The sequence below is a fragment of the Urocitellus parryii genome, chromosome 6 (assembly GCF_045843805.1).
Source record: "Urocitellus parryii isolate mUroPar1 chromosome 6, mUroPar1.hap1, whole genome shotgun sequence".
In the NCBI taxonomy this organism is placed as follows: domain Eukaryota; kingdom Metazoa; phylum Chordata; class Mammalia; order Rodentia; family Sciuridae; genus Urocitellus; species Urocitellus parryii.
In genome coordinates, this window is record NC_135536.1 from 99,934,316 (window position 1) to 99,962,295 (window position 27,980).

A 27,980-nucleotide genomic window follows, 5' to 3' on the forward strand; every position below is an offset into this window, starting at 1 on the left:
GCCTTTAATTTGAGATACTCCTGCCTCAGCCTCCCAAATAGCTGGGATTACCCGTGTTTGAATTCTGAGCCTGTTCTAGCAATTTTCTTTTTAACTTGATGATACATTGTTTAAACCACTTATACGTGGTTTAAAATAACAGGCCTTATTCTATAATTTTTATTCATTTTATGTTTCCACTTTTATGGTCTATTTTCCCTGTTGCTGTTGTCTCTGTGTAATTTATTTTAGCAATTTGGAAAGTTAATTTTAAAAATATACAAAATACTTATTCTCAGTTTCTGAGATCTTACCTGTATTTTTCCCATGATAAGCAATGATAAAATTAATGTATCCTGAATCACTTTGGTCCCACAATTTCTCTTCTCCACCACCCAAATGTTTTATATTATGTTACTTTTCAAATATTCTTCTGTGCTTTTACTTAGCTTTAAATAGTAGATTTCATCCTGACTATAAAAATAATAAGAAAGTCAGCATACTTAAACCACTTCTCACTTTCTATTTCCCTTCCCCTCCCAACTTTTGTCAGCTACATTACTTTTCAGTGGTCATTCATTCTTTCTTCAATCTTAGCGTTAACACTCATTAATACTGTTTTGTTCTTTGCCTAACATTAAAATGATTCTCTTCTAGTCTTTTCTGTTTTTTAGATAAGCTTTACATTGACCTTTTAATTAGTTGAGATTTCATCCTCTACTGCAATTTTCATGAAGGACTCATGTAACTGTATCCCCATCTTTAAAAAAAAAAAAAACATTTATTATTTTTATACTTGAACAAAACTGTAATCAGAGTTCAAAACAAGATAACAAAAGCCACTCTAATTACTATGTGGAATCTTCAGAAATGTTTCTTGAATGGTACAAAACTCTTGCTATGCTGTTTCAGAACGCATGTGATGGTGCTTGCTAAAAAAGCAGAATGATGAGCTCCACAGCACCTCTGCCTGCCAAATTTTACATGACAATGCTTAACTAGTGAATCTTCATTTGATATTAGAACCATATCTGCCGATGAGTCTGGGAACTATAGTTCACCTTTACCACATTTATACTATTGGGATAAATGCAAAAGGAATATGAAATTAGATAAGCCAACTAACAGTATTCAAAATCTGGGTATACAATTTTGAGGTCATATTTTCATTTTTCAAAGAACTTAGAAGCAATCACATATTCCCAGTGTTAAAGTGAAGGAACCTGAAGCTAATAGTCTCCTTTCTTCAAATAGGTGTACATTGATACCTGCATCATTATACTCAAAGCATACATTAAGTTTAAATAGTTTTAGTAAGCTTTATCTTGATATTAATCTCTCTTTGTCTTTTTAATTTTGAAGTATAGTGCATTTTCAACATGTTTAAATTTCATTTGCTCCACGAAAATTAAATTTATGTTTATTATGATTATTCCTTTACCTTTGAGAATTGAATATGCATAGATAGGGTCTCTATTCATTGCTCTTTATTATATACTTTTATTTGTAATTCTTTAATCTTCTAAACTTATTTCCTCTTTGCTCACTATCCTCAAACCAGTCTACTTCTCTCTTTATTTTCGGCAGTATCTGCTCCTTTTTGTTCTAGTTCATTTCTATGAGGGGTTTTGCCCTCTTCTTCCTCTTTTCTTTCCTTCTGTCTGCCAATGATTTATCTATACAAGTTAACACATTACGTATTCTCTAAGCTCATGTATGTTTCACCTGAGGTCTTGTTTTATAATGGGGAATGCTTTATTGTATTTCTCAAATTATTTCTTGAAGATAATGTACCTTTAACAATTTTCACTTCTTCATGGGAAACTTTATATTTTGTTAAAATTCTTTCTTGTTACTTGTTTTTCTTGTTCGTTTTCTCCTTTATTTTTACAGTGTCTTTGTGCCTATGTTTTATTAGTCTGTTATCATTGTCATTATTATTTGGTCTTGTTTTTTAAAGAGACAAGTTATTCTTGTATGATCTACTAGTCAAGGACTGTCCCTGGCAAGAATGGATTCATCACGATCCACTAGTGGTATCTGATGATACAGGACTGTGTGTGCATTAATTCTTTTCCCTTTACCTCTCCCCAGATAACTGAGGTTGAAAGCTGCCAGTGTCATCAAAATGCAGTCTTTTTTCTTCACCCCAAATCTAACACATTATTCCTCAAATTATTATGTTTGGGTAATTCCACTATGTGTGAGTTCTTCCTTGATTCATTCTATCATCATATTGTGTCCACAGCATGTATTTCATCATTCCCAAGAGTTACTGGTTTTATTACTCCGAGTGGAATGTTTGATCTAGGAAACTGTTCTATCAGCTTCATCTGAGATGTGTAGATGTGAGACAGCTTCTTGCTATGTCTTTTTATCTTCTGCATTTGGCAGTCCTTTCTCATGTGGACTGGATTACAGATATCTTCTGTTTTTTCCTAAAACAAGTCCCCGGCCCCCACCTTACCCTATGGCTTTAGTTCTACTCTACAAAGTCTAAGTGAGATGGTGCTAAATATGTAAGTGAGAAAGAAGCAAAAGCTTTGTGCCTTTAGGACACTGTTCAAAGTTCAAGGTCTTCCCATATCTCCTTATAAATCAGAAATTTAGCCTCAGCTACCCCTAGCTACTGAAGACCATGTGGCTTGCTCCCAAAGTCGTGATTCACTTCTCTAGGAAGCTGAGGATACAAAACCTGTGTTTCCTCTGTGTATCCAGTGCCCATCCACAGCCTCTCTGCATTGAATTGGCTCCTTGTTTTCAAAACCATAGCCTTTTTCATTTTTGCCCCTAAACCCTGTCTCTCCCATAGCCTTCTTATTCATTCTCCACGTTCCCCATCCACTTCTGGCCTCAAAGCCTCTAGATTGAGGCACCTGTCAGCTTTACTGCTTGTCAATGTTCCCTCTTGTACCATTCACCAAAGCCCCTCACCTGCATTTGCTGGTCCTGCAGTATACTCTGCCACTCAGTTAAACTCTATTGAAAGTATGTAAAAACAGGCAATCTGCTCCCATTAGCTCCAGTTAGTGATCAGGATTTGAGGCAGTATGAGGTTAAGGGATCCTGGCCTTACCTTAATGAAAGTTCCTCAGGGAAAATCTGCCTGTAAAAGTGTCCCTGTTGTTTGGGTAGCACTGATGGGTGAATGTACGAATCTTTTCAAGATGATATAGTGAATTTGATTCCACATTCCCACTTAAATCTGCTTTATTTTTAATGAATTAATAATTAGTTTTCCCACAAAGAGTAGCTATTTTGAAATAGTCATTTCTCTACTTTCATGCACAGAAAATAATTTTTTTATAGTCTTACCCTTTCTCTCTCAGGTACAACCTTTTTTAACCAGTTTCCTAGAGGTTAAGACCTTACTTTCAAATTGCTCCATGACAATATAGATTCTCTGAGTGAACACTTTTCATTTAAATTCACTTTAATAATGCAAACCAGGATTTCTGTTAGCCTCTTAGTGTTCATCTCTTTCTAGTCTAAACACATTTTTACTCACTGCTCAGTGTATATGAACAATGTATCATCCCTTCCTCAAGAAGCGTAGGTTATTTCTCCACGATTATTAGAGGATATTTTTTAAAATTACATTCAACAAATAGTTATTAACCTCCTACAATGTTTCAGGAACTTTTTTAGTCCCTGGTAAAGCTGTCAAATAAGATAAATAAGATCTCATTCTCAAGGAACTTAAATTCTAATACATTGAGAGAAAAAAACAAACAAGAAATTTATCAGATAGAGCTAAATGCCATGGAGGAAATTAGACAATAGCAGAGAGTGCCAGGATAGCTTTTTGGAATGCTTTTCAAGATGATGTTGGAATAAATATCTGGACAATGAGATCTGGAGCCAATAAGGCCCTAGCAAAGAAGACAGACTTGGGAATAAGTATATCCAAGTAGGAAAAAAAAAGAAGGCTGGTATAGTCCAAATCAGTGACCCAGGGGAAGAGTAGCTGAAATTGAATTTGTAGAGGGACACAGGTAAGATCAGGGCCAGATAGGACTTTATGCAGGGTGTGGACTTCATTCTAAGTAAGTAGAAAGCAAGGAGGAGTATTTGGGGAATTTGGCATAGAGATCACTCTGGTTGCTCTGTGTAAACCTGTTAGGAGACTAGCAATAATCTGGCCTGGAAGGAATGCAGATTGACACTAGAGCAGTGACAGATATAGCGAGTCATATTCTGAAGGCCCTTCAAGATATTTAGCCAAATCCTGCTTTATCAATCTCATTTCCTGATTTCCCTCTACATGCTCCTAAAACTCTTCTCACATGGTGGGGTAAATTATTGTATGTAGTGATAATAACATCTTCCATTTGTAGCATGTTTTTTTCATACTTCAAAGTTCTTTCATACCTTCCATGGCAAAAACATTGATCCATATTTCAATCATGAAATGCTTTTAGAGTTAAAAGTGTTAAAAGAAGTTTTAAGATTGGCACTCTTGGATCAACTTTTGTAATGAAGAATAAGCCTTTAAAAGCAGCTTTCTATTCCTCCCATGCTCCCCCTCCATACCCCACTATAAAACAGCCTCCTTATATCAGAGAAAACATTCAGCATTTGATTTTTTGGGTTTGGCTAACTTCACTTAGCATTATCTCCTCCAAATCTATCCATTTGCCTGCAAACGCCATGATTTTATTCTCTTTTATTGCTAAGTAATAGTCCATTGTGTATAAATGCGAATTTTGTTTCCATTCATCTACTGAAGGGCATCAAAAGGAAGGGGCATGGGGTAATTAATAATGGTGGAATGTGATGATCATTACTATCCAAAGTACATGTATGAAGACACGAATTAGTGTGAATATACTTTGTATACAACCAGAGATATGAAAAATTGTGCTCTATGTGTGTAATATGAATTGTAATGCATTCTGCTGTCATATATAAATTTAAAAAAATTAATTTAAAAAGTAGTTTTCTGTATCAACTTCCATGGAAGATTTTGAAAACATTGGTTGATTCTATAGATGAAAACAAATGGCTCAAAACTCTCCCTTGAATTGAAATAACTTCAAAGCTAGTTTGTAATATTTAAAAATGAGTCTAGGTAAATTACCATGAACTGCATTTAGAGGGAGATGGTGTGGAAGGGAAATTAACCAAATATTGCATAGGAACATAGGGCATTGATATGTTCCCACATGTTGAAAAAATGACACTACCTTCTTAGCACCAAGTCAGCCACACAGGTGGCTTGTTGTCATAAACAGTGTTGAATGCCTATTGGAGTTATGTTCTTAAGATTAGATATAAAGGCTTTTAAATAATATGAAATTTTGAAAGCAATATTAAACATGATTAGTGAGAAAAAATAAACCAGAAAACAAAAATCCTCAGTGAAACACAAGCAGGAAAAGATGACAGAATCTATAATTTAAAGTCCCTATTCATATAATTTGGCATCTCTAATTAAAAAAATACATTTCCCTATTGACCTTCTAGGAGTAGAACATTGAGTTCAGTTAGCTTTTTGGAAAAAGGAGTCTTGTGTGCATGCATTTGCAATTTTTTTTTTTTGGTTCTTTACCATAATCTCTGATATTGTACAGAAAAGAAATGTAAATTTACAATCCTCATTATTCTCTAGTTGATAACCACTCCATAAACAACTCTACTACAAGAGTGAAAAAGTTTGTTGTTATAGTAGGAAGCAGGTTTATGCTCTACAGCTCTAAGTAGAAGCCTGGCTGGCAGACAAAATATAGGTAGGAAAAATAGTAACTTGAAAATTTAATGATTTAAATACTAGGGAACCAAGTTATAACAGTGAATGAAGAACATCATGGGTACGATGATCCTTTACTCATTCGGTAAATAGTATTGTACCACCTCTGTCCTTTTGACCAGAGAGGTGGTGTAGTGGCAGGAAGACAGGAGAAGCCTCCTAATGTACAACAGAGACAACAGAGGGATCAAGAAAAATAGCATTAATACTGTATTAGTTAGGTTTTCATCACTGTAACCAAAACACCTAAGAACAACTTACAGGTTCTTCATAGAGGGCTCACAGTTTCAGAGATTCAGCATATGATCAACAGACTCTCTCTCTCTTTGGGCCTCGTGTGAAGCAGAACGTTATGGTGAAAGGGCAGGAGCAGAAGGGAACTGCTCACTTCAGGGCCACCAGGAAGAAGAGACAGGAGAAAGGGCTACAGGGCACGTGTATCATTCCAGGACAGGCTCTCAGTCACCCACCCTTCTCCAGCCACACCTCACCTGTCTACAGTTACCACCCACTTAGACAGTTCAAAGTAGGATGGACTGATTATATGATAGCTATCATAATGTAATCCTTCCACCTCTGAATACTCCTGCATTAGCACAGGAGCTTTGGGCGAACACCTCATATCCAACCATAACAAATACCTTGAAATTTTTCAGGTGAAAGGTAAGTCAAACTTAACATTACCTAAATTCCTCCTTTGTACATTATACTATTCTCTACTGTTCTTCGATTTTCATACTCAGCAAATCAGTCTCTTATTATCCTTCTATTTGTACATCCTTTTCAGCAATGATGATCAGTATTGTTTGTTAGTTGTAAGTTCTACAATATGAGGTTCCAGGTAAGTAAAACAAAGCAACAACAAAAACAGTTTGCTGCTGGCTGCAGAGAGAGAATCTTGTTGTAAGTAGTTAAAATTGTTCAATTAACCTATTGCTTCATAGTATATTGAAAGTGAGTTTATTTAAAATGAGCCACCCAGCTTACTTTATTACAGCTGTGTCTTATTTTGTCCAATGACTCCCACCTTGTACATATACAAAGTCTCCCCCTTTCTCACAGTGTCTCATGGTCATGGTCATCTTACTCAAATCCTAAACTCACTAATGCTAGGAGTACATCTCTGTATTCATTCAAATGCATGATATCCCATCTTGTGGGAAAACTCACCCACAAATAGAAGATGAGGCTTATTTTTCTCCCTACAAAAAGTATAGACACACTCTCATTTCCTAAATAAAATATAGAAATCATTCCTTAAATGACTGGCTGAACTCTCAAGAAAATAATAGTAATTCTCATTGGTCAAATAGGAAGTGGGAAATGTAAATACTGAGAGACCAGAAAGCAGAGAGCTGTCATCTCCCCTGGGGGAAAATTATGATCTCTAAAGCCCAGATCTTCTGCTTTAGCAGCATTGAGGTCAAAGGAGAAAAAACAATGAGGTCTCTAAAAATGAGACTTTGTACTCAAAATCTCTGAGGAAGACAGGATTCTAAACAGATCCATCCTACACTCATTTTTTTACACATATATACATGTGTGTGCGCACATACACACACATAAATATTACCTAACATAATCATTAAACTTATGTGTCCTTTATGCTTATCTTAAAAAGGAAAATAAGAAGCAGGAAAGTTGTAACATATGCTCATTTATGAGTGTAGATAGAAAATTATTAAATACAATATTAAAAGGCATCCACAAATATATTAAAATATATTATGATCAAGTTATTTATTTCAGGATTGCAACTTTGATTTAACAGTAGAAAATATGTTAATCTACATTAGATGATTAAAGTATGAAAATTATGAATCATTGAAATAGATGATAAAAATCATTCAGATTGAAAACCATTTTTGATTTAGAAGAAATAAATCCTAACAAACTAGAGAAAAGTTATCTTAACTTGATGGATTTATATAACAAAGGCCTTTAGTAAATGCCATGCTTAATGGTAAAGGGCTAAAATATTTAAGACCAGAAATATGAAAAGGTGTCTATTATATCATCATTTTCATTCCTCACTATTTTGGAGATTCTAAGCAACACCATTTTAAAAAGAGAATATATCAAACGTATACTATTTGGAAAGTAGGAAACAAAACTTTTATTATTTCAATATGATATTATGATCTACATAGAACACTCAAAAGAAATTTCAGACAAGTAATTACTTTTAATAAGCATGTTTAGAAAGAATGCTACATAGGTTCAATACACAAAATTTAATTGTATTTCCATATACTAGCAGCAAAGAGAATGTAATTCAGTGAGAAGGAAGAATTCATAGTTTTAACAAGAGTATAAAGGTTTTAGGGATAAAGTGAATTTGTGGTTACTTATGCCTTTTATGAAAAACAATATAAAACAAGTGAACTCACTTAAGAAAACACAAATAAATGCAGAAACATACCGTGTTCATAGATACAATGAGAAAATGCAAAGATATTCTATTTTCACTGTTTATCTACAAGTTCAATGCAATGGCATTTATTACTTCAATAAGGTTTTTTTTTTAAACTTGAATAATGATCTAAACATTTTATGTAAAAAAAGAGGGTAGATTAACTAACACAGCCCTTTAGAAAAGAAACAAGTTAGAGATACCTTATCAGATAAATATCATATCTTAAAGATAATAATTAAAATGGAGCAATTTTGAGTAAAACAAGGCAATTATTATCACAAAATTCAGGATGATGATTATAGGAAAGGAGAAGAGGAAAGACTGAAGAGAGCCAACTATTTTTTGAGCTGAATAGTAAATATATGAGTTATTTCAATTTATTCCATATATATGTCACCTACATAATTACAGGTAAATCGTTTCAGAGTAAAAGAGCTGGGTGACACATTCAATGATTTTAATCTGAAAATATGCTTTATTCTTTCTGACATATTCTCAGAGTATGATTTGAAATGCAAACATTTCACTTTTCAGAGCAGCTTGTCAGAGTGTACTATAGGGTACAACCGTCATATTCTTCAAAATTAGTCACTAGTGAGGTGACAAGGAAGAAATGCAGTGAATTGAAATGTTATCTGTGTTTCTGAGAGTTAATGATGGCATTAAGATTAAACTGGGTTTAGCTAACACAACTTTGCCTACTTGCACGATTAAGCTGTTTCTTTGAAGAGTCAGGACAAAATTAAATTTTAAACAATAAATTGCTAATTTTGGACAGAGTATAATGAAATCAATTATTTTATAAGTGCATAACAAATTGTAGATTTGCAGTAAATATTGAATTCTATGAGAGTACCAACTTCTTGATGTCACATCCCCTAAACTCAAAAATTACCTCCTAAAAATATTTACTGATAACTTGTTCTGTTTCCCCCCATAAGAATGCCTCTCCCTCCCATCTGCACTGCTCACTTACCACCCATTTTCCCTGCCTAAACAGCTTTGTAAGGCTCTAATCTCTATCCTCTAATTAAATGATCATTTACATGAGTAGAAATTATTTTCTATAATAACAAAGATTCAGGATTTGTTTTTTATTGAATTGTTTCAAACTTGGCTACATCTTCTTCAAGCAGTTCAAGAAGACCTAAGAGAAAGTGTTTAACAATTGGAATAATAAATCTTTCCTCTTTTAAAATTTAAATGGCTGATGGTTACCACAAGGTGGACGACAAATTAATGTCCACGGTATTTAAAAACTCTCACCTTGTTTCTACTCCCTCAGACAAAGCAGATCATCCTCACAGTTGGGCAGTAAACTAGGATCAAGTGAAGAAAATTCCTGTGAGATATGATTCTGTCTAGACCAGACAATAAATTGGGTTAAGGTATTTGTGGCACTTCTCAGGAAGTGTGTTGTGAGAATGGAAGTCTTATGGTGCTTCTAATAGATATATTTACAGTCAATATAAAGAGTCAACTCTGGGTGTTGTCAAAACAATCATAATCCGGAAATTACAGCAAAGTGAAACCGCAAGGCAAGGGCTCTTGGCTTATGAAATTGCTCTGGCAAGATCACAATTCTTGAATGTCAGAAGTCGGTAACGTGGTGACCTCCAGTTGTGTTTACAACTCCTAATAAAAAAGCATTGTGCTGGGATTGTTATATAACCCACTCCTAATGGAAAAATAAAACCCAAGGTATCTGACTTAGGGAGAATTTCTTGGATCCTAAATAAAAGTTTATACCTCACAGTCTCAGAAAGGAAGCATCTTTATGCAGTTCACTGTGCGAGGATAATGTTGCACTGGCACAATGTTGACATGGAGGTCACAATGATGATGAAGGAAATGAGAGAAGCGGCAGGACAGGAGTGAAGCTGGAAAGAGAGAATGATTAGGGAAGGGAAAGAAGGAGAAGAAACTATGGAAATAGAACTATGCTTGCTACATTCTATAATTACATTTTCAGGGGTATAGGATAGTCTATGCAAGCTAACTATCCAGATAAGTGCCCATTAAAGACATATAATAATTAATATATTATCAGGGCAATTTTAATCATATTTCTTTCTGAAGTGTACTGCATGGATCTTGTCTTCTTATATGAGATATTTAAAATATAAGTTGTATATTTTCTAAAAATGACCCAGTCACCATTATGAATACAATCAGTACTATGGTAGTCAAGAAATGTGCTCTGAAATCAAACTCAACTCTGTATTTGCCAGTTGTATGTTTTTAATATCTAGTAATTCAGTATGCTAACCTATAAAATAAAGAAAATAAAAAGCTTTGTCACTTAAATTTTCTGTTTGGACTCAATGAGTTAATAAACATATACATTAGTAATAGTACTGCCTCATAATGTGTTTAACAATTTATTATTATTGAAGAGTTTAAGATTGTTTATTCATCCATTCAGACTTTTGACATTTATTGAGCAACTGTTATGTGTTAGTTGTTGTTCAAAGCACCTGAGAATAAAACAAAGATCCCTCCCTCATAGAACTTGAATTCTAATAGAGTGACAGATAAAAATAAGTAAATTAGGTAATGTGAAAGATGGTCATAGGAATTGCAGAAATAAAACAGGTAAAGCAGAATAAAGGGATTAAGAACAATAACACTTATGTGTTATTTTGCTTCAAATACATTCACACTTATCAGTGTTTGTCTATACAGTTAAACAAAATAAAGCAAGGACCCCTTGCCCTGTGTGATTCATTTCCACCAAAAGAGCAGCAACTCTTTTTCTGCAATGTCAATTTGTGTTAACAAGGCAATTTGTGTTAACCTTGAGCAACCTTGCCTTGACCTTCCTAAGGTTCAGGGCTCCTGTATTGAAAGCAGGTGTCTCTGGGGTACTCTGCTTCTCATTCCATTCTACTCTGTTTGGGTACATAGTGATTTAAGTGCCAGAGAGAGCTATAGGGGAGAACCGAAGGAGTGTTGGACAGAACTCCAAGAAACCCTGAAGAGAGAAAAGGTATTTGCTAACTCTCCCATATAAAGTTCTTATTAATTTCAATTGAGTAATTATAGGCAACCTGAGGCCACAATTCTGTACTCCAATTATAGACTGAAACAGGTCCTCAATTGACCTTTATGTTAAATATTTTATGTGTACAGATATCCGAAAGGTCCTACCACTGGCTATTATTGATTAAACATGTGTTACATGCTTGGCATTTTGCTTTCAGGGTGATCAGACAAATGTGTGTAATTAATGTAGAATTAGACATCCAACTTACACATTAAATTTAATTAAATACAATAAAATGAGTCAATGTGGATAAAGTTGCTTGGCAAATGTTAATCAATATGTGTATTTCATTTAAAATATCTGTAAGACACTCTTGACTGTTGTTTTCACCAATTTTATGCCATTTTATAGCTAAATTAACATTAACGCACTGTCATCTTTGAGCCAGTTTCCTCTTCTATGAACTAAAAATAATAATTCCTACTTGAAAGGTCAGTATAAGAATTACAAGAATATAAAGAGCCTTGTACAGTGCCTGACATACTTGATATTCAGTTAATGGAAGAAATACTTATTGTAACTTAATAATATTAGGCCAAGAAAAACTTGTGAAACTCTATGTTGTTTAGACTAGGAAAAATGTGATAATTTTTCTAATTAGTGATTTTATTTGATTATTTCCATCTTGGTTCTTAAATTTGTTGGTTTTATATTAATTAGATGATTAACAGTTTCATCAAAGAAATATGATCATGAATAAGAATTCTGGGGCATAAGATATTTATGTTTATACTGAAAGGCAATGGTGTAGAGCTTTATATATTTTGGTTTCATACAATTCAATGCTTTATAATTACATGTATCATAAAATATTTTAAGTTCACATGTCCTGAAGGTCAAGAAATAACTTGTTTGGAGCTCTTCCTGTCAATGAATGTGAATGACATTGATACTTCACCCACTTGCAGACTAAGAAGTTGGCCTATTAAATTGCATAGCTGGCAGAAGATAGTACGCTCTTGGGTCTGAGACAAGGATTTGATTACTCATGCCACAGCAGGCAGCATGAACTTCATGTTTGCATCAATTTTTCTTGTCCCCTAAGTCCCACAGTGTGACAAGGAGGTGAACTAGGTTGACATGTAGATGATGTATTTGCATCAGTTTCTAAGCCTGATATACTACATTCTTAAAAGCAAATGAAGCCAGACTTTGACTCATAGAGAGACATTACATTTTTTATACTGATTAACAAATAAATCTAGAGTAGGCACTACAAAAGTCAGGCAGTGATCCCACGATCAAGATGTACAGAAACACAAAAGACCTTTAGGAATAATTGTCTTTTAATACAACACTTACTCTAGATATATAGTAGTAATTTGGTTAATATTGAAGTGAATTAATTTGACCAGAGAATCAACCCAAAAGAGCAGTGAATTGAAGTCATCACTGTAAATTATATAACTATTTCTGGATATATATATATATATATATATTATGACTTCCAATTGAGTTTCTGAGAAAGATGCCTATTTTTAAGAATTAAATCATTTGTACAAAGATGATTAGAAAGATGCTAAGGGCTCATGTCAATCAAAGGTAGAGATGAAGGGGAACAAAGGACTTAGTTCTTTTAGTGAAATTATAAATTACAGGAGTTTTTATTGTGATTAGCAAGAGTTGTGGTTAGTACTGTGCTGGTAAATACTTCATAACTGGCTGTCTAGTTAAAAATAAAGGAATAGGGGACCCTAAAAATAAAAGACCTAGTTTTCTGGTCTAAATTATCCAACCATGGCCAATTGCAAGCTATCAATGTAGCATCTCTGAATGTGGAAATGAGGAAATATGCGTGCAATCTGCTCTCAAGAGTCATGGGGCCAGCTCTACTACAGGGGACCAATGCACTATTTTGTTCAAAAATATCTGTTTTGTACAAAATAGAAGTGATAACACTGACAGATAATTCACCTCAATGTCTCACACTTTTCCCCAGTGTTCTTCCTCAGCTTGAAAAAATAGTGGGTACAATGCTATTGGTGCTTCTAGGAATAGATCATATTTGGCAGATCTCATTGCAGTTGCTTTTTCTATAAAATGATCAATGGGAGTGAATTTGCATCACAGCTGTCTAGCCTCTGAGCAGGACTTGTATTAGATGAAACCTTAGTTTTCATCCCCAACAACACTATTATAATCAGAAGCAGGAGATTACTTCTTATTGGCTCATTTGCTCTTAGGAACCATTTATTTTATGTGAGATCTTAATTGTCATTGGCTCAAAAGCTTTAGCTTGCACTGAGAGACAAAACGATTACTTTCATATTCTGTGACCAACACTGGCAAACTGGTGGAAGTTTGCTACTTTTGTTCCCTTATATATTGCTCGCAGTTTATTTTTTAAAAGTTGATATTTTGTCTCTTTACCTTGTTTCCCAAGGTGAATTAATCACAAAAAGGTAAGTAGGTAATCTTTCATAATGTCAAACTGCTCAAGAAGACCCATGTGGGGAAAAAAAGACTCCACTGTTTTCATGTATGTAAGAAAAATAAATAAATGAATGAATGAATGAATAAATAAATAAATAGATAAAAGAAGACCCATGTGATAGATGTTGTAGACAAATCATACAGGTGTGCACCTAAGGGAAACATTTATGCATGTACATATATATATATATATATATATGTGTGTGTGTGTGTATGTGTGTGTGTGTGTACACATATATATTTGCCTCATTTTGTATTACTGATCATGTTCAGAAATATGTCGGTTTTCAAGTAAACATACATGATGTACATGATAAGGTGACCCTTACAGGAGCTGAGCAGAGTAAATGAGGTCTTCTCTCTTTCTGCTTCATAAGTTAGAACAGCTAAATCCTCCAAATCTATATAGTTTGGTTCTCTTCTTTGATCCTCCACCCTAATTAGATCTAGGTTTGTTTTAAATACCGTCTTTAACAAATGTTTCGTAGAATACTAGTTTGACAGTCTGCCAGGAGAGTTGATTACACATTAAGCTCAACAGAGATGGGTTGGTTTGTTTGTTTGTTAATAGCTATAATTACTTTATGGTTGTGTGTGCATGTTTAATAAAGCATCATTTCAGTTCCAGCAGCCAGACCTGGAATGCAAGGCACATCCACTAGGAGCAATCAGTACTCATTCTGTTTAACTCCTGATTACCTCAAGAAAGCGAAGTGCTCCTATACTAAGAACAGTCGAAACAACATTTGCATTTTAGAAATAATGGATTTGTTTATTTTCCAGTTTGTAGAGAATCATACCTATTAGAACAATAATCTTCATTCTGAATCATGAGGCAAAAAATTGGGACAGTCTTTAATTTCTAATTACTCAAGATTTCCGTATGTGTGTGTGTTTTAGTAAAGAGTCTTTAATGAAAGAAAGGGATTCTATTCATTAATTTTATTATTTATTTAATAGGTAATATGTGTAAAGTACTATGCTAAATAGTAGAGATAAAAAGCATATTGTATATGTTTTCTGTTTTTGCAAAGTCCATAATCTGGGGAAGTCATATATGAGAAAATAACTTTAGCTGCCTGGATGTTATAAAAGGAATAAATTGAGTTTAGTGATAGCATGGTTGAATTGGTCCTTGGCACTTAAATAAAGTTATTTAAGAGCATGCAGTTGAATCTTGTTAACTTTGTAAGCTCATTTGCACAATTCTGGGTAATCACTCCCTTGAGTACCTTCGTGGTCTACAGTCAAATTATTTTGTAGCAGGTAATTATTTTGTAACTTTCCAAGCCTAACAGGTAGCCATGCTTGACACTTTGAGAGGTGAATGTTCTCTTTAAAAGGTGCCAGAAGGCTATCAGTCATAGGAGTTGAGATCACATATCCAGGGAAGCAAAGGCACAGGTTGAACTACTGAGGGGGCAAAATTACAGAATGGGAATCAGTAGTCAGAGGATTTTTAAAAAATATAATTGACACTGCAACATTATAATACTCTATTCTTGAATGTTTGAAACATTTAGAATCCCTATAATATCCATCCATCATATGGCAATTGATTATGGCAGTATCTGGTATGTGTGTTGCTTTTGTAGAAGAATCCCTGTAATTTCCCTTTTACTAAGGAGCAATCATGGGCTAGCATACAACCAAGACATGACTTGGTTGTCTTAGTGGCAAATGCATCACTTACAGAAGGATATGGATCGTGAGTTATCTTTACTCTTCTTCACTCTTTATGTTTTGAGGTGAGGAGTGCCTGAAAGGCCTTTTTTGGTCCTATCTAGTGGTGCTAGAACCACTGGTCAGATGTGACTTGAGTCTGTATTAAAGCATGGTTTATGTTTTGTGTTCCTGTCAGCATGGAACTGGGAAACTAAAAAAAAAAAAAAAAAAAAAAAGTGAATGAAAGAATGGGTGCAAGAAACATTGTCTGATAATCAAAGGGACTTGGGTTGTGAAAATCTGTGAACTGCCTAATGGCATTAGTCTCTGCCATCAGGTGCTGATAATTTCCCTTACTGGTAGGCGAGGCATTGTTAAAAACTTCAGGAGTTTGGGTATGTAGCCAACTTCTAAATAACAGCATAACTATAAGGACACTAAGGTTTTAGCTTTGAGAAATATAGTTTCTTTGCTCTTGGATATTTGGCTGTACTTATTGACATTTAAGTAGAGCCTGTTAAGAAGTTGGTCTTTGGTTAATTATGAGTGATTATGCTTTATAAACTACATGTAAATGAATGGTGAAATTTTCTAGAGATCACTAAGAAAATTAGCTTTGACCCAAGGAATATTCATACATAAAATTTAATATTGACTTCAGAAGGTTTTTTAACTAGCATCCTAAATCAAGATCCTACACAGCGTGAATTTTGATTAAAGAGATTTTTTTTCAAATAATAATTGGTTCTTAATTATGAGAAAGCTTGGGGACTGCATTTTTTTTTCTGTAGCTTATGATAATGGCTATATATGCATGGTACCTATATGGGAGGAATAACAAAGATTTTGGGCATTGCAAGCCTAAAAAGGCTATATTGTCTACTTGGTAAATAATTTGTTAAGGAAAAGACTCTTGCAGGTACATGTTGTAATTATATTGTTGAAAGTCAATCCCTGACATCTGACATTGTCCCCAAGCATAATATTGAGAAAAACTTCAGGACAGTGTTAAAAACTGCATTTGTTTCTACTTCCTTAATTCATAAGAAAAACCTGTGGTCATTTGATTATTTTTTTCACTATGAAAAATATTTTTAATCATTAGAAATATAATTTGCAATCTCCTCTTCCACCAGAATAGTGTATCCTTCACATCCCCCTTGTCTATTTAAAAGCTTCAATGGAATTTAGCTTTTTAAAAATAAAGTTGAATAATAAGGTAGTCAGTACTTCTGAAACCTTGTTTCAAAGAAACAAGCAGTTGGGAAAAAGAAAAAAGAAAAGAAAAGAAAAGCAAGCAAGCAAGCCAGTCAGCCTGCCTGCTTAGAGTGTTAAGAGCATTATGGAGCTTTAAGAGGTCAAATGCCCAAGAAAGGAGAAAGTAATTTAGTAGAATACAAAGCCTCTCTTTGACAACAAGGCCATTTACTCTTTAAAATATTATAGCAGCTTGAATTGGGAATTTTACTAGGGTTCAAAAAGTGGAATGAAGAGGTTGAAAAAGAAAGTGGTAAAGCCATCCCAGTCAAGACCCTCATTAGAAACCCATTAAGGAATCCAGGATTACTTCAACAGTCTTTGAGACCATCTCTCTGTCTCCTTTATTCGCCCTCCAATCCATCATGAACAGTGCCGCCAGACAGGGCTTCTGAAAACATTGCTTTCATCATGTTAGTCTCATGGCTAAAAACCTATGGGAAGATGGGTGCAGAAGTTTTGTTTAAGATGAACCAAAACTGATTAAGTAGAAATGAAGGAATTGGTTGGTAGAAAGTCAATGAAAATAATTCTGGGCATAGCTCCATAAAATTCACAACTAATATATGTGATGATCCAAAAATAAAAGATGACACAAGTGAGAGATTGAGATATTGAGATCATGAAGTAACATAGATAATGCTCAATTCCTCTTAGATATTAGGGACAAAGAAAAGGTCAGAACTGCAGTAGTTGTCTGGAGCCCTGAGTGTTTCTAACTTGTTGACAACAATCCAGGTATCTTACATAAACTTTTTAGATTCACTGTTGCTCAGTTTCCACATCACTAATACAAGAATTTGGAATATATAATTCCCTAGGTTGCTTCATTTTATGACACAGATTAACTGTTATTTAGTATTTTAGAACTCTTTGTTCAAATGGCAGTGAAATACAAAACAGTGAAATCAAAAGGAGACATTTTAAAGCATGCAGGGAAAATAATTGGTTCTAAAATTGATGCAGTGTCTTGAAAGTGCTGGTGGGTTTGTGGAAATATTTTAAAACATTTAAAAAACTAATTATTGATGTTTGGTGTATTCCTGGCACTCAGCCGAATAGATGTGCTCCTTGCCTACTGCAATGGAATCACTTCATGTACAAATCTGCTATATGAATTAGAGAAAGGGCAAAAGAGGGAAAACAAGACAGAGTGAGAGAAAAGAAAACAGTTTTGAATGATGGGCCATCCCCAGAATGCGTGAGAATAAAAGATATGGAGATGCTGTACTCTATTTAAATTTCAATTTTCTCTTGTTCCTCAGGCATGAACAATGCTGTTCAACTGAGGATAATCTTATTATATATTTTCCATATAACCATGGCCTCTAAATTCATGCCAATTAATTCACCTTGTGTTCAACAAAGGAACTAGTGATTATGGAAAGAGGAACTATGACTATGCTGGTTTATTGAGAGATGTTACATTGGTCTCTAATCAAGATTACTTTAGAGTACTGTGTGTGATTTACAATGGAAAAAAAAATGCTATGTTATGGCCACAGTCAAGAGAATCTGGGAGCTACTGGGGAGAAAAAAGGGAATCTGGAATGGTTAAGGCCAGAAAGAAACTTTGTTCTTTGAAGTTTATTTCTATTTTTTTAATATTTATTTTTTAGGTGTAGAGGGACACAACACCATGCCTTTATTTTTTTATGTGGTGCTGAGGATCGAACCCAGGTCCTGTCCGTGCTAGGCGGGTGCTCTACCACTGAGCCACAATCCCAACCCCTTTATTTCTACTTTGATATCAATCTCAGAAAAATATTTGATGGATAAAAGAAGTGTTTTTCAGAGATTAAAATTAACAGAAAAATGAACTTATCTGGGTCATCCATGAAACTCTCACTTGATGAAAATTAAATGACTGACTAGATGATAGACAAGGATTTTGTAAGCAATAAGCTGAACCATGGATGCAGCATCTTCAGGCGAAGGTGCTAGCCAAAGACCAGCAGAGAAAGAAGTCTGGATCAAAGCTGAGTCAAAGAGGAAGTTAACAGCTCAGAATACAATGTAGGGCACTGTCATAACCTTGGCTTTTGGCACCTCTCTTTTCTTTCTTTTCTATGCAAGTAGCTGCCTACAATTTCATGTCTTCCAGAGACTCCATTGCCAATTTGATTCTTAATTTGGAGGGACATGACTAACCCTAGGGCTGAAGAGCAATTCAATCAAGTTGAGTATTATTCTTGTCTACATAATCCTGTAATAAAATAATTGCTCCCAATATTATAGTACTACTTACGTGTATTATCTCAATGTACTTACAACAATGCTGTAAAGCAGGTATTGTTTCCATTTTCCATAGGAGATAACTGAGATTCAATGAGGCTTAAAAATAATTTACTGGCCTAGTCCATCCTAGGCCCTTATCTTTTTCCCTGTGACTAAGCCCTTGCTAACAACCCCTCTTTAGCGTGAGGCCCCTGAATTCATTCCTGATCTTCAAGCTTCCTTCCTGCTCTTTCCAGATATTATTTCAGAAAGAAAAATCCTACTTTTGGAACAAAGACCGTGGTTTACTTAATGTGAACTCTCTCTGGGGTCAAGGCCTATTCATTTGCCCTATCAATTTTCATTCATCCCTCTACAAGCCAGAGTTGGTTCTAGGGAAGTAGAAATGAGCAAAACATATTTCTTAACTTTTTGAATTATCTATTCTAGTGGGGACTTTTTTTTCTAAACAAATAGAGTGCAGTATTACAGAGGCTATTACAGAAGACTTAGGACAATTGTTCTTAGGCATTTGGGCCCTCAGTTTAACTAAAATGTAGGACATCCTCCTGTCAATAACAGATGCTCATAATTCAACCCATGCGGAGCTGAGAGCACTTTGGAGAGCCAGGAGCCATGATTTCTCCTTCCCCTCATCCCGTTCCTTCCTACTGAGAATGTGTGATTTCAGGTTACAAAGGATACTTAGTTGTGATGGGGAGAAGGCACTGACATCTACAACATGGATCAATGAGTGTTATAGTCAGGTTTTGTTTGAGAGTTAAATGGACATTGGCCTATGCTAGTATCAATAGAGGGGACACTGGAGTAAAAATAGCCAGATAGAACAGTATGATTCCTCAGAGAATCTGCAAGGAGTTCAGGATAGCTGGAACAGGGAGTAGAAATTGGAGGATATGAAATTATAGAGGCAACCATACCTCACTGGCATGTACAGGGATTTGTTCTATATCATGCAAGAAATAACACATATTAAATATGAAAAATATACATTTATATTTATGTTATAGAAAAATTCTTTTTGATGACAATCCAAAAAAAGGTCTGGCAAAAAGAAGGAGGTTGGCTGGCAAAGCTCAGAGATTACATAATACCTGGGATAGGGCACTAATAAGGTTCAGGAGGGGACAGATGCTCAAATACTATATTTTAACAATTCTGCAACATACATTCTTATATATTATAACAAAATGAGATGCACCTTAGTAACTGATGGTATCTTAAAATTACCAACAACCAAGCAAGAGTTTTCAGAGATTCATTGCCTGCACATCTGCAAACTCAGTTTAAAATGTCTTGGGAAAATCTATTTACTGGTGGCATGGTCACCCAGGCAACTCCAGCATCCTAATGTTTCAGTTTAAAAAAAAATTTAAAAAAGAATAATGGGAGGTGCTCTTAGTAAGATTGAAACTTCCAGCATCATAACCATCAGCTTAGCTATCTGCTGCTTGAAGCAAGGAGGACAGGGGCATGATTTTACATAATGTCCAATGAAGGATGATTTTGATGACTTAGAAGACAATAAGTTAGAAAATGTCCCACACATTAAAAAACCTAATTTGAAGAGTTATTCCAAAAGATTGGATTCTGAATGAGAAATTGAAGATACAAAAATTTATTTTGTTTATACTTTGCTTTACATAAGTAAGAAAAATGATTAATAAAAGATAAAAATCTGTTTCATAGATTAGGTGACTTTAAAAGTGCTCTAAATTTGAATTCAAATTGCTAAGAAAGCCTGGTGTTATAATTTAATTGGATTTTTTCATAATAGTATATAAACAAATGCTGTATTGTACAACAGATGGTGTCTTAGCTTTGATGAAAATGGAATAAAAAACTTTAGGAATTAGTGATTAATCCTACGTTGTGTGGGTGAAGCATCAATTATACAGACACAAATATTTATTCAGTTTTGATAATAATAGAAAAAGTGGGGTGGGTGGGAAGAAAACATCTTGGATAGCTAATATTTGGCAGGTGAATAATTAAATAAAGTATATAAAAATCATCAGGAAAATCTTGCCTAATTTTGGTAAAATATATAACGTTAAGCAAAAAGGGTTATCATGTGTTTAGCACTAAATAACTAAATACATACAATGGTTTGTCTTTAATAGAATAGAATAGCTGTATAAAAAGGGTTGTTTTCAAAAGTCTGAAATAGAATATAGCTTATGAAGGGAAAGGGATTTAGAATGATTCATTATTAATCTTTTACAATGCCCTAATGTTCCATAAAGCTAAAAAGATTAATTGCACAGCCCTATCTGAGTATTGGCCTGTAACAGAAATAACAGAAGCACTATATATTTGCTTTTTCAGAACTATATTCTTCAACTAGTTTAACAACAATTTTGACATAAACTGAATCTACCAATTTTCTGATTTCCAATGGAATTTAGCTGTCTATGAATATTAGTTATTTCACCATCAACCATCTATTTCCAAAAATAAAATACCTTTGTTTCATACTCAGAAAGATTTACCTTTGAAAACCCTGCTTGGTTTTTTCCTTTTAAAAATCATCTCAGCTTTGGTTCATTATTATTGTTTCTTAAGTTGACAGAAGATTGTACGTATTTATAGCGTGCAGCATCATGTTTTCAAGTGCACATACATTGTGGATGACAAAAATCTGATGATCAGCATACGCCTTACCTCACTTAGTTATTGTTTGTGTTGTGAGAACACAATGCCCACTTAATATTTTTTTAAGAAAACAATGTAATATTCGTATTTTGTGTTGTACAATAGATCTCTTAAATGTGTTCTTCCTAACTGAAATTTTATATCCTTTGATAGACATCTCTCCACTCTCTCCATCCCTGCCACTGACCTAGGTTCTGATAACCACAATTTTTACCTTCTAGTTCTGTGAGATTAATTAACTTTTTAAGATTCTGTACCTGAGTGAGAGCGTGCGCTATTTGTCTATCTCTGTCTTGCTTAATTTATTTAACATAATTTCCTTCCAGTTCAGTTCACCCATGGTGTCACAAATGGCAGGGTTATCTTCTTTTAAAAGGCTGGATAGTATTGATCTGTAACTAAATACATGTTCTTTGTCCACTCATCTATGTGTGAATACTTAGTTTGATACCATATTTTGGTGTTGTGAATAATACCATAATACACATAGCAGAAACAGACAGGCTTCTCTCTCTCTCTCTCTCTCTCTCTCTCTCTCTCTCTTTCTCTCTTTCTGTAGTTGAGAACTTATTTCAGTTTATTCGGAAAAACAATACATCTTTTCCCATAACTTTTCTGACTTGAAACATTCCTAATAGGCACTGCCTTTGAAGATTTAAACATGATTTGTATTAGTACATTATAGCTGTACATAATATTGGGGTTTGTTTTGACATAATTGTATATGTATGGATATAATTCACTCTAACTCAGTACCCAGTATTTCCCTTTCCCTCCCCTTCTCCCTCTTCTTGTTTTGTTTTTACTCTTCTATTTATTTATAGCTTTTTTTTAAAGCAGTGATTTATAGTTATACATAAACGTGAAATTCACCGTGGTATGTTCATACATGTCCATAGGATAGTTTCATTAATTTCATTCCACCAATTCTCCCATTTCCTGTTCCTCCTCCCTTCCCCTCAATTTTCTTCCATTGTTCCACTGATTTCTTTTCTATTTTCATACAATTATCCCTCCCTCTTTCCCCTGCTTAGTTTGGTCCAGTTTCTGCATATGAGAGAAAACATTTGAATTTCTGAGTTTGAGTTACTTCACTCAGTATGTTGTTCTCCATTTCCATACATTTACCAGCAAGTGCCATAATTTCATTATTTTTTATGGCTAAGTAAAACTCCATTGTGTTTATACCATATTTCTTAATCCATTCATGTTAATGGGCATAATTTATAAACCATAATTATGGTTCCACAATTTGGCTATTGTGAATTGTGCTGCAATAAACAGTGATGTGGCTGTATCACTATAGTATGGTGACTTTAGTTCTTTGAGATAAATACTGGGGAATGGGATAGCTGGGTCATTTCTAGGTTTTGGGGGCATCTCCAGAGTGGTTGCACTAATTTTCAGTCTCAACAATAACACATGAGAGTACCTTTGCCCCCACATTTTCACCACACTTATTATTATTTGTATTCTTGATAATTGGCATTCTGACTAGAGTGAGATAAAATCTCAAGTAACTTTGATTTTAATTTACTTAATTAATAATAAAAAATGTTAAACATTTTTTCATGTATTTGTTGGCCATTTGTATTTCTTCTTTGGAGAAGAGCCTGTTTAGTTCTTTTGCCCATTTATAAATTGGATTATTTGTTTGTTTGCTTTGGTGTTTTTTTGAGTCCTTTACATTTATAGATATTAATCCTTTGTTTGAGGGGGCATGTGGCAAAGATCTTTTCCATTCTGTAAGCTCTCTCTTCACAGTCTTGTTTCCTTTGCCGTGCAGAAGCTTATTAACTTGATGCCATCCCACTTATTGATTCTTGGGTTTTTTTTTCCTTGCACTTTTGGATTCTTGTTAAGGAAGCCAGTGCCTATGCCAATATGTTGAAGTGTTGAGGGCAGGCGTCTCTCTGACATATTGATTTCACTTCCTTTGGATATACACCCAGTAGTGGACTGCTGGATCATATCACAGTTGTATTTTTAACTTTCTGAGGAAACTCCATATTTTTCATAATGACTACACTATTTTATATTCCTATCTGCATGCAAGGGCTCCTTTTTCTCCATATTCTCACCAACAATTATCTTTTTTCCTTTTCAAAATAGCCATTCCACCAGGTCTGAAATGGTATCTCATTGTGCATCTCACTAATTCCTGATGATTAGTGATATGGATTTTTCTACATACTACCTTTTTTTTTATACCTATCAGTTTTTATGTGATACTCTCCTGGTGCCTTCTTGAAGTTCTTTTACAATCTATAAACATTCAATATGTTATCAGATCAATTTTGATTAAAATAATTAATATGTGCTTTAATCAGTAAAATAACCCTTTTGTTATGGAAGTGTCACATTTTTTAAAAAATAGATAATATATTTAAAGAATTTGCATTATGTTTATTTGTAACAAGATGACTAACAATCTAAGTCAAGGAGCATTATATTTTATTGAATTCAATAAGTTATTCTTAATATTGTAAAAGAAGAAAGAAATTTTTTTAAAAAACTGGAAAAACTAAAATTGGATAAGAGTAAATTTTAAAGGTCTCACCACAGAAATAATAAGTAAATGAAATGATAGACATATTTATTAGCTTGATTTAATCATTCCTTATTGTGTATGAACCAAAATATCATTGTACTCCATAAATGTAAAATTTTGATTCATTAAAATATTAATTTCTAAAAGCTATTGATTAGAGTAAATATTGAATTATAATTTATCTTTATTTATCTATAAAATAATACCCATTTTTTCAATTTTATGTGATTATTGACTTTCCAAATACTTCCATACATCTCCTCACCTTTTTACCCCACCTATAATGCCTGTAATCTGAAAGACTCCTTTTAGATTTATTTGCTTTTAAGAACATTAGGTTTAAGGCAATATAATCCTAAGTGGAAATCAAGCTCTGCCATATTCTGGCTGTTTGATCCAGGCCTAGATATGTTGTTTCACTTGACTTTCATTAAATGTAAAATAGGATTGTCATCCCCAATTCATACCACTAATATAGATATGGGATAATCCAATCACTTAAGCAGTGAAGCATGGTGAGCTATAGAATACAGGTTCAAATCCTGCCACTGCCATTTCTAGGTAGTGCCTTATAGATGATTCTGAAGGATTCTGTGTCTCCATCTCCTCATTTATAAAATGAAGGGAATAATTGTCCCTACATTTCATTGGAATTTTATAGAATAAAATGAGGTAATACTAATAGAGTGCTTAAAACAATAAGTATTGGGTCAATGTTAACTATGATTGTTAGCATTATCTCTGGTATATGGTAATACCACATAAATATTAGCTATTTTCAGCTAGTTTGTTGTCTATAGCCTACAGTATATAATCTATACAAAAAAGGGCTGAAATAAAACTAATTCTTCCCAGAAACAGACCTCACCTTCAAAGTTACTTTTCTATGATGGCTGGTTTTTATGACTACCTCTGACCCCCTCATCATTAATCCTACATAGATTCTTCTGGATTTAACTCTTGTGCATGAATCTGACCTCTTGCTTACAAAGTCAATGATTGATTTATAAGCTGATGTTTCTGGTCTTCATCAATTTTTACTTAATCTTTCCCATATCTCTCCTGATTAAAAGGTATCTCAATAAATATTACAAAAAATATTTTTGCATTTTTGGAGAGCTTCACTATACTTATCAGTGCTTCTCTACTCCTGAGGTGAGGTAAATAGGGAAGACTTTTCTTAAGGTCTAGGTTTGCAAGAAAAGCTTTATTATTATTTGATGCTTAGTCTCAAGAAAATGTTTGCTTATTTCAACTTTTTATAGTAATAAAAAAAGTAAAATTAAGATGGAACACAACCTAATGTTTTTAAAAAGAGCATCTTTGAGCCTGTGACACTTAAGAGAACATTTTTATTGTGTCTCAACTTTCCAAGTTACAAAATTTAAGTGAAATTAAATGGTAAGGTCAAAAGAGGCAGAGCTGAATTTTGGATGCATGTCTTCCATCTTGGGATCCTTATCACATTCAGCTCAAATTTAGCCATGGTCCTTGAATATCAGCACTCTGATGAGGCAAGCAAAGGAGTGATATGTCAGGCCCCATGCAAACACACATGTTCAATTGTATATGTAGGACTGGCTTAATATTCAGGGTATACTTTGAGAATTTGAATTAAGTTCCATGAAAAGAAGGAAACAATAAATAAAAGAAAAAAATATCAATAGGAAGGAAACAATCTGTTTATATAATACTTTACAGTTCATAAAATCACTTTCTCAATCATAATCTGAATTGATTGTGTTTCTTTACATAGCTACAAAAGTTACATTCTTCAAGAGTCAAAACATTTCAAAACACTTGACAGCAAATTATAATTGATATGCAGTGTAGTGAAAGGATATTTCTTAATGTATACTTATGTCATTATTAGTACTATTCACAGATGGGAGAAAGAGAAATTACTTGGAATCACAGACTAAGATTAAAGCAAATAATATTGGAAGAATCGTTCCTTAAACAGATTCGCATAGCTGTCTTCCCACATGCTTAATGTTTCAGATGTGAGAGGAAGAAGCCTGAATTGGTGTGGAAGGCGCAAAAATGGAAAGAGGACAGGAGGGAAGGAAGAATTTACACTAATGGGTAGTGGGTATGCTTTCTGAAGATGGGTATTGAAAAAAGATAGGTCATTGCTCTTTTGCCCTTTCTCAATCTGACAGTTTCTTAAAATTCAAAAGAGCTTTTAATGTTCTCACCACAAAAAGATGATTACTTGATGAGGTTAAGGATGTGTCATTTAGCTTGATTGAATCTTTCCACAATGCATACATAGATTAAAACATCACATTCCACCTCATAAATAGACACAATTATTATTTGTCAACTAAACATGAAATAATGATAACACAAAAAATATGAAAACACAGAGCTATTATCAAAAGAAATTTTTTAAAATGGGGAATAAAAGAAAAGATTCTTTTGTAACCCAAATTCTCAAGCTTTGACACACTGTGATTTTTAACAGCACTTGGTATATTGGCATTATTGTAGGAAATGATATAAAAAAATATTAAGTTTATTTTCTCTTTAGTTTTTGAGACAAGGTCTAGGTTTCCCAGGCCAGCCTCTAACTCCTAGCCTCAGGCAATTTTCCTGCCTAGGACTATAGGCACCAGCCTAGCTTAAGCATTAACTTCTTTAGTATACAATAATGGAGTGTTTCTAAAATATCATCTCTCCTCAGTACACATATTCTCTTCCCTTCTTTTCTTCTTTCTCTCTCTTCTTTGATAGTTCATAATCTCTGCTCCACATTTGCTCCTCTCCTTTATCCTGTGATCCAAAGCCTGCTTTACATTGAAGTGCATCAGTGTAGGAATAACTTGTTCATCATTGACATCCTCCTTACACATCTGCAATAGTTTGAATATTTTGTGTTAGTTATTGCATATAAGTTATGACACTGTTGCTACTCATGCATTACCATTTTCTTCATTATGATTGTTTTTATTACATTATTATTTTATATGATTTGTATGATGAAGTTAGTGATTTCTCCAAAATTACCAAGCTAGTATTTGAGACCAGAAAAAGTAATGGAGTTAAGGCTCTAGCTACTAAGAAAAAATCCAGTAAGACAAAATATTGCCCTTTATTAAGATAAGCAGCAACAACATAGAGACCATCTATGGAAAAATGGAGTCTAAACTACTGATAAGCTATTATTGATAGTTATATCCCATTACAAATGCAGAACTGCCCAGTTGCCACCTCAAGACACAAATAAGCAGGTACTTAGCAAGAGATCTGCAAGAGGTTTTTGTGTCAAGTGGAATAAAGAGAAACTATCAATTATTTTAACAACTTCTTGATTGTACAAGATGGCTAGATTGATGCAGTAAAAAACAAACATTGCATCAGATTCTCTTCTCAAGAAACATAAAGATTCATCTTTTAAAATCATTTTATTTGCAAAATGACATATTATTCCACATGTATAACATAGCAAGAGTCTTCTCTTTTTTTCTCACCCTATTTAATTTCACAGAGGTAAGTACAATTTTAAGTTTGACAACATCCTTTTACATATTTTGCATTTATATAACCATACACACATAATGTTCTCACCACAAAAAGATGATTAGTTGATGAGGTTAAGGATGTGTCATTTAGCTGGATTGAATCTTTCCACAAAGATGGGTGTTGAAAAAAGATCTTACTAAAATGATTAAAATGCAAACTTATTGTTTTCAATTTTAGCATTATTTTTCATATACACACATAAACATTTACCTCATTCACTTTAATTATTGCATTCTTCCATATATTTATTTAATCAATGTATTATTGATGAATATAAGCTTTCGTTGCTGTAACAAAAAAATACTTCAGTGAACATTCTGATACAGTAAATTATCTTAATCCCATGCATTTATCCATGCGATAAATTCAGGTAAGTGGACCTTCCAATTTAGTCACTAACATTTTAAATTTGCCCATGGCTTCTTGAGCTGCCATTTTAGAATTGAATCTGTGAAGATGCAGCACA

The 27,980-nt window shown here is 33.8% G+C and overlaps 1 protein-coding gene across 2 annotated transcripts in view; it reads left to right on the plus strand.

Moving 5' to 3' along the window:
- The window catches only part of Unc13c (unc-13 homolog C), a 544,151-nt gene that overhangs the window by 153,185 nt on the left and 362,986 nt on the right, over nucleotides 1–27,980 (plus strand). The gene's annotated exons all lie outside the window — the stretch shown is intronic.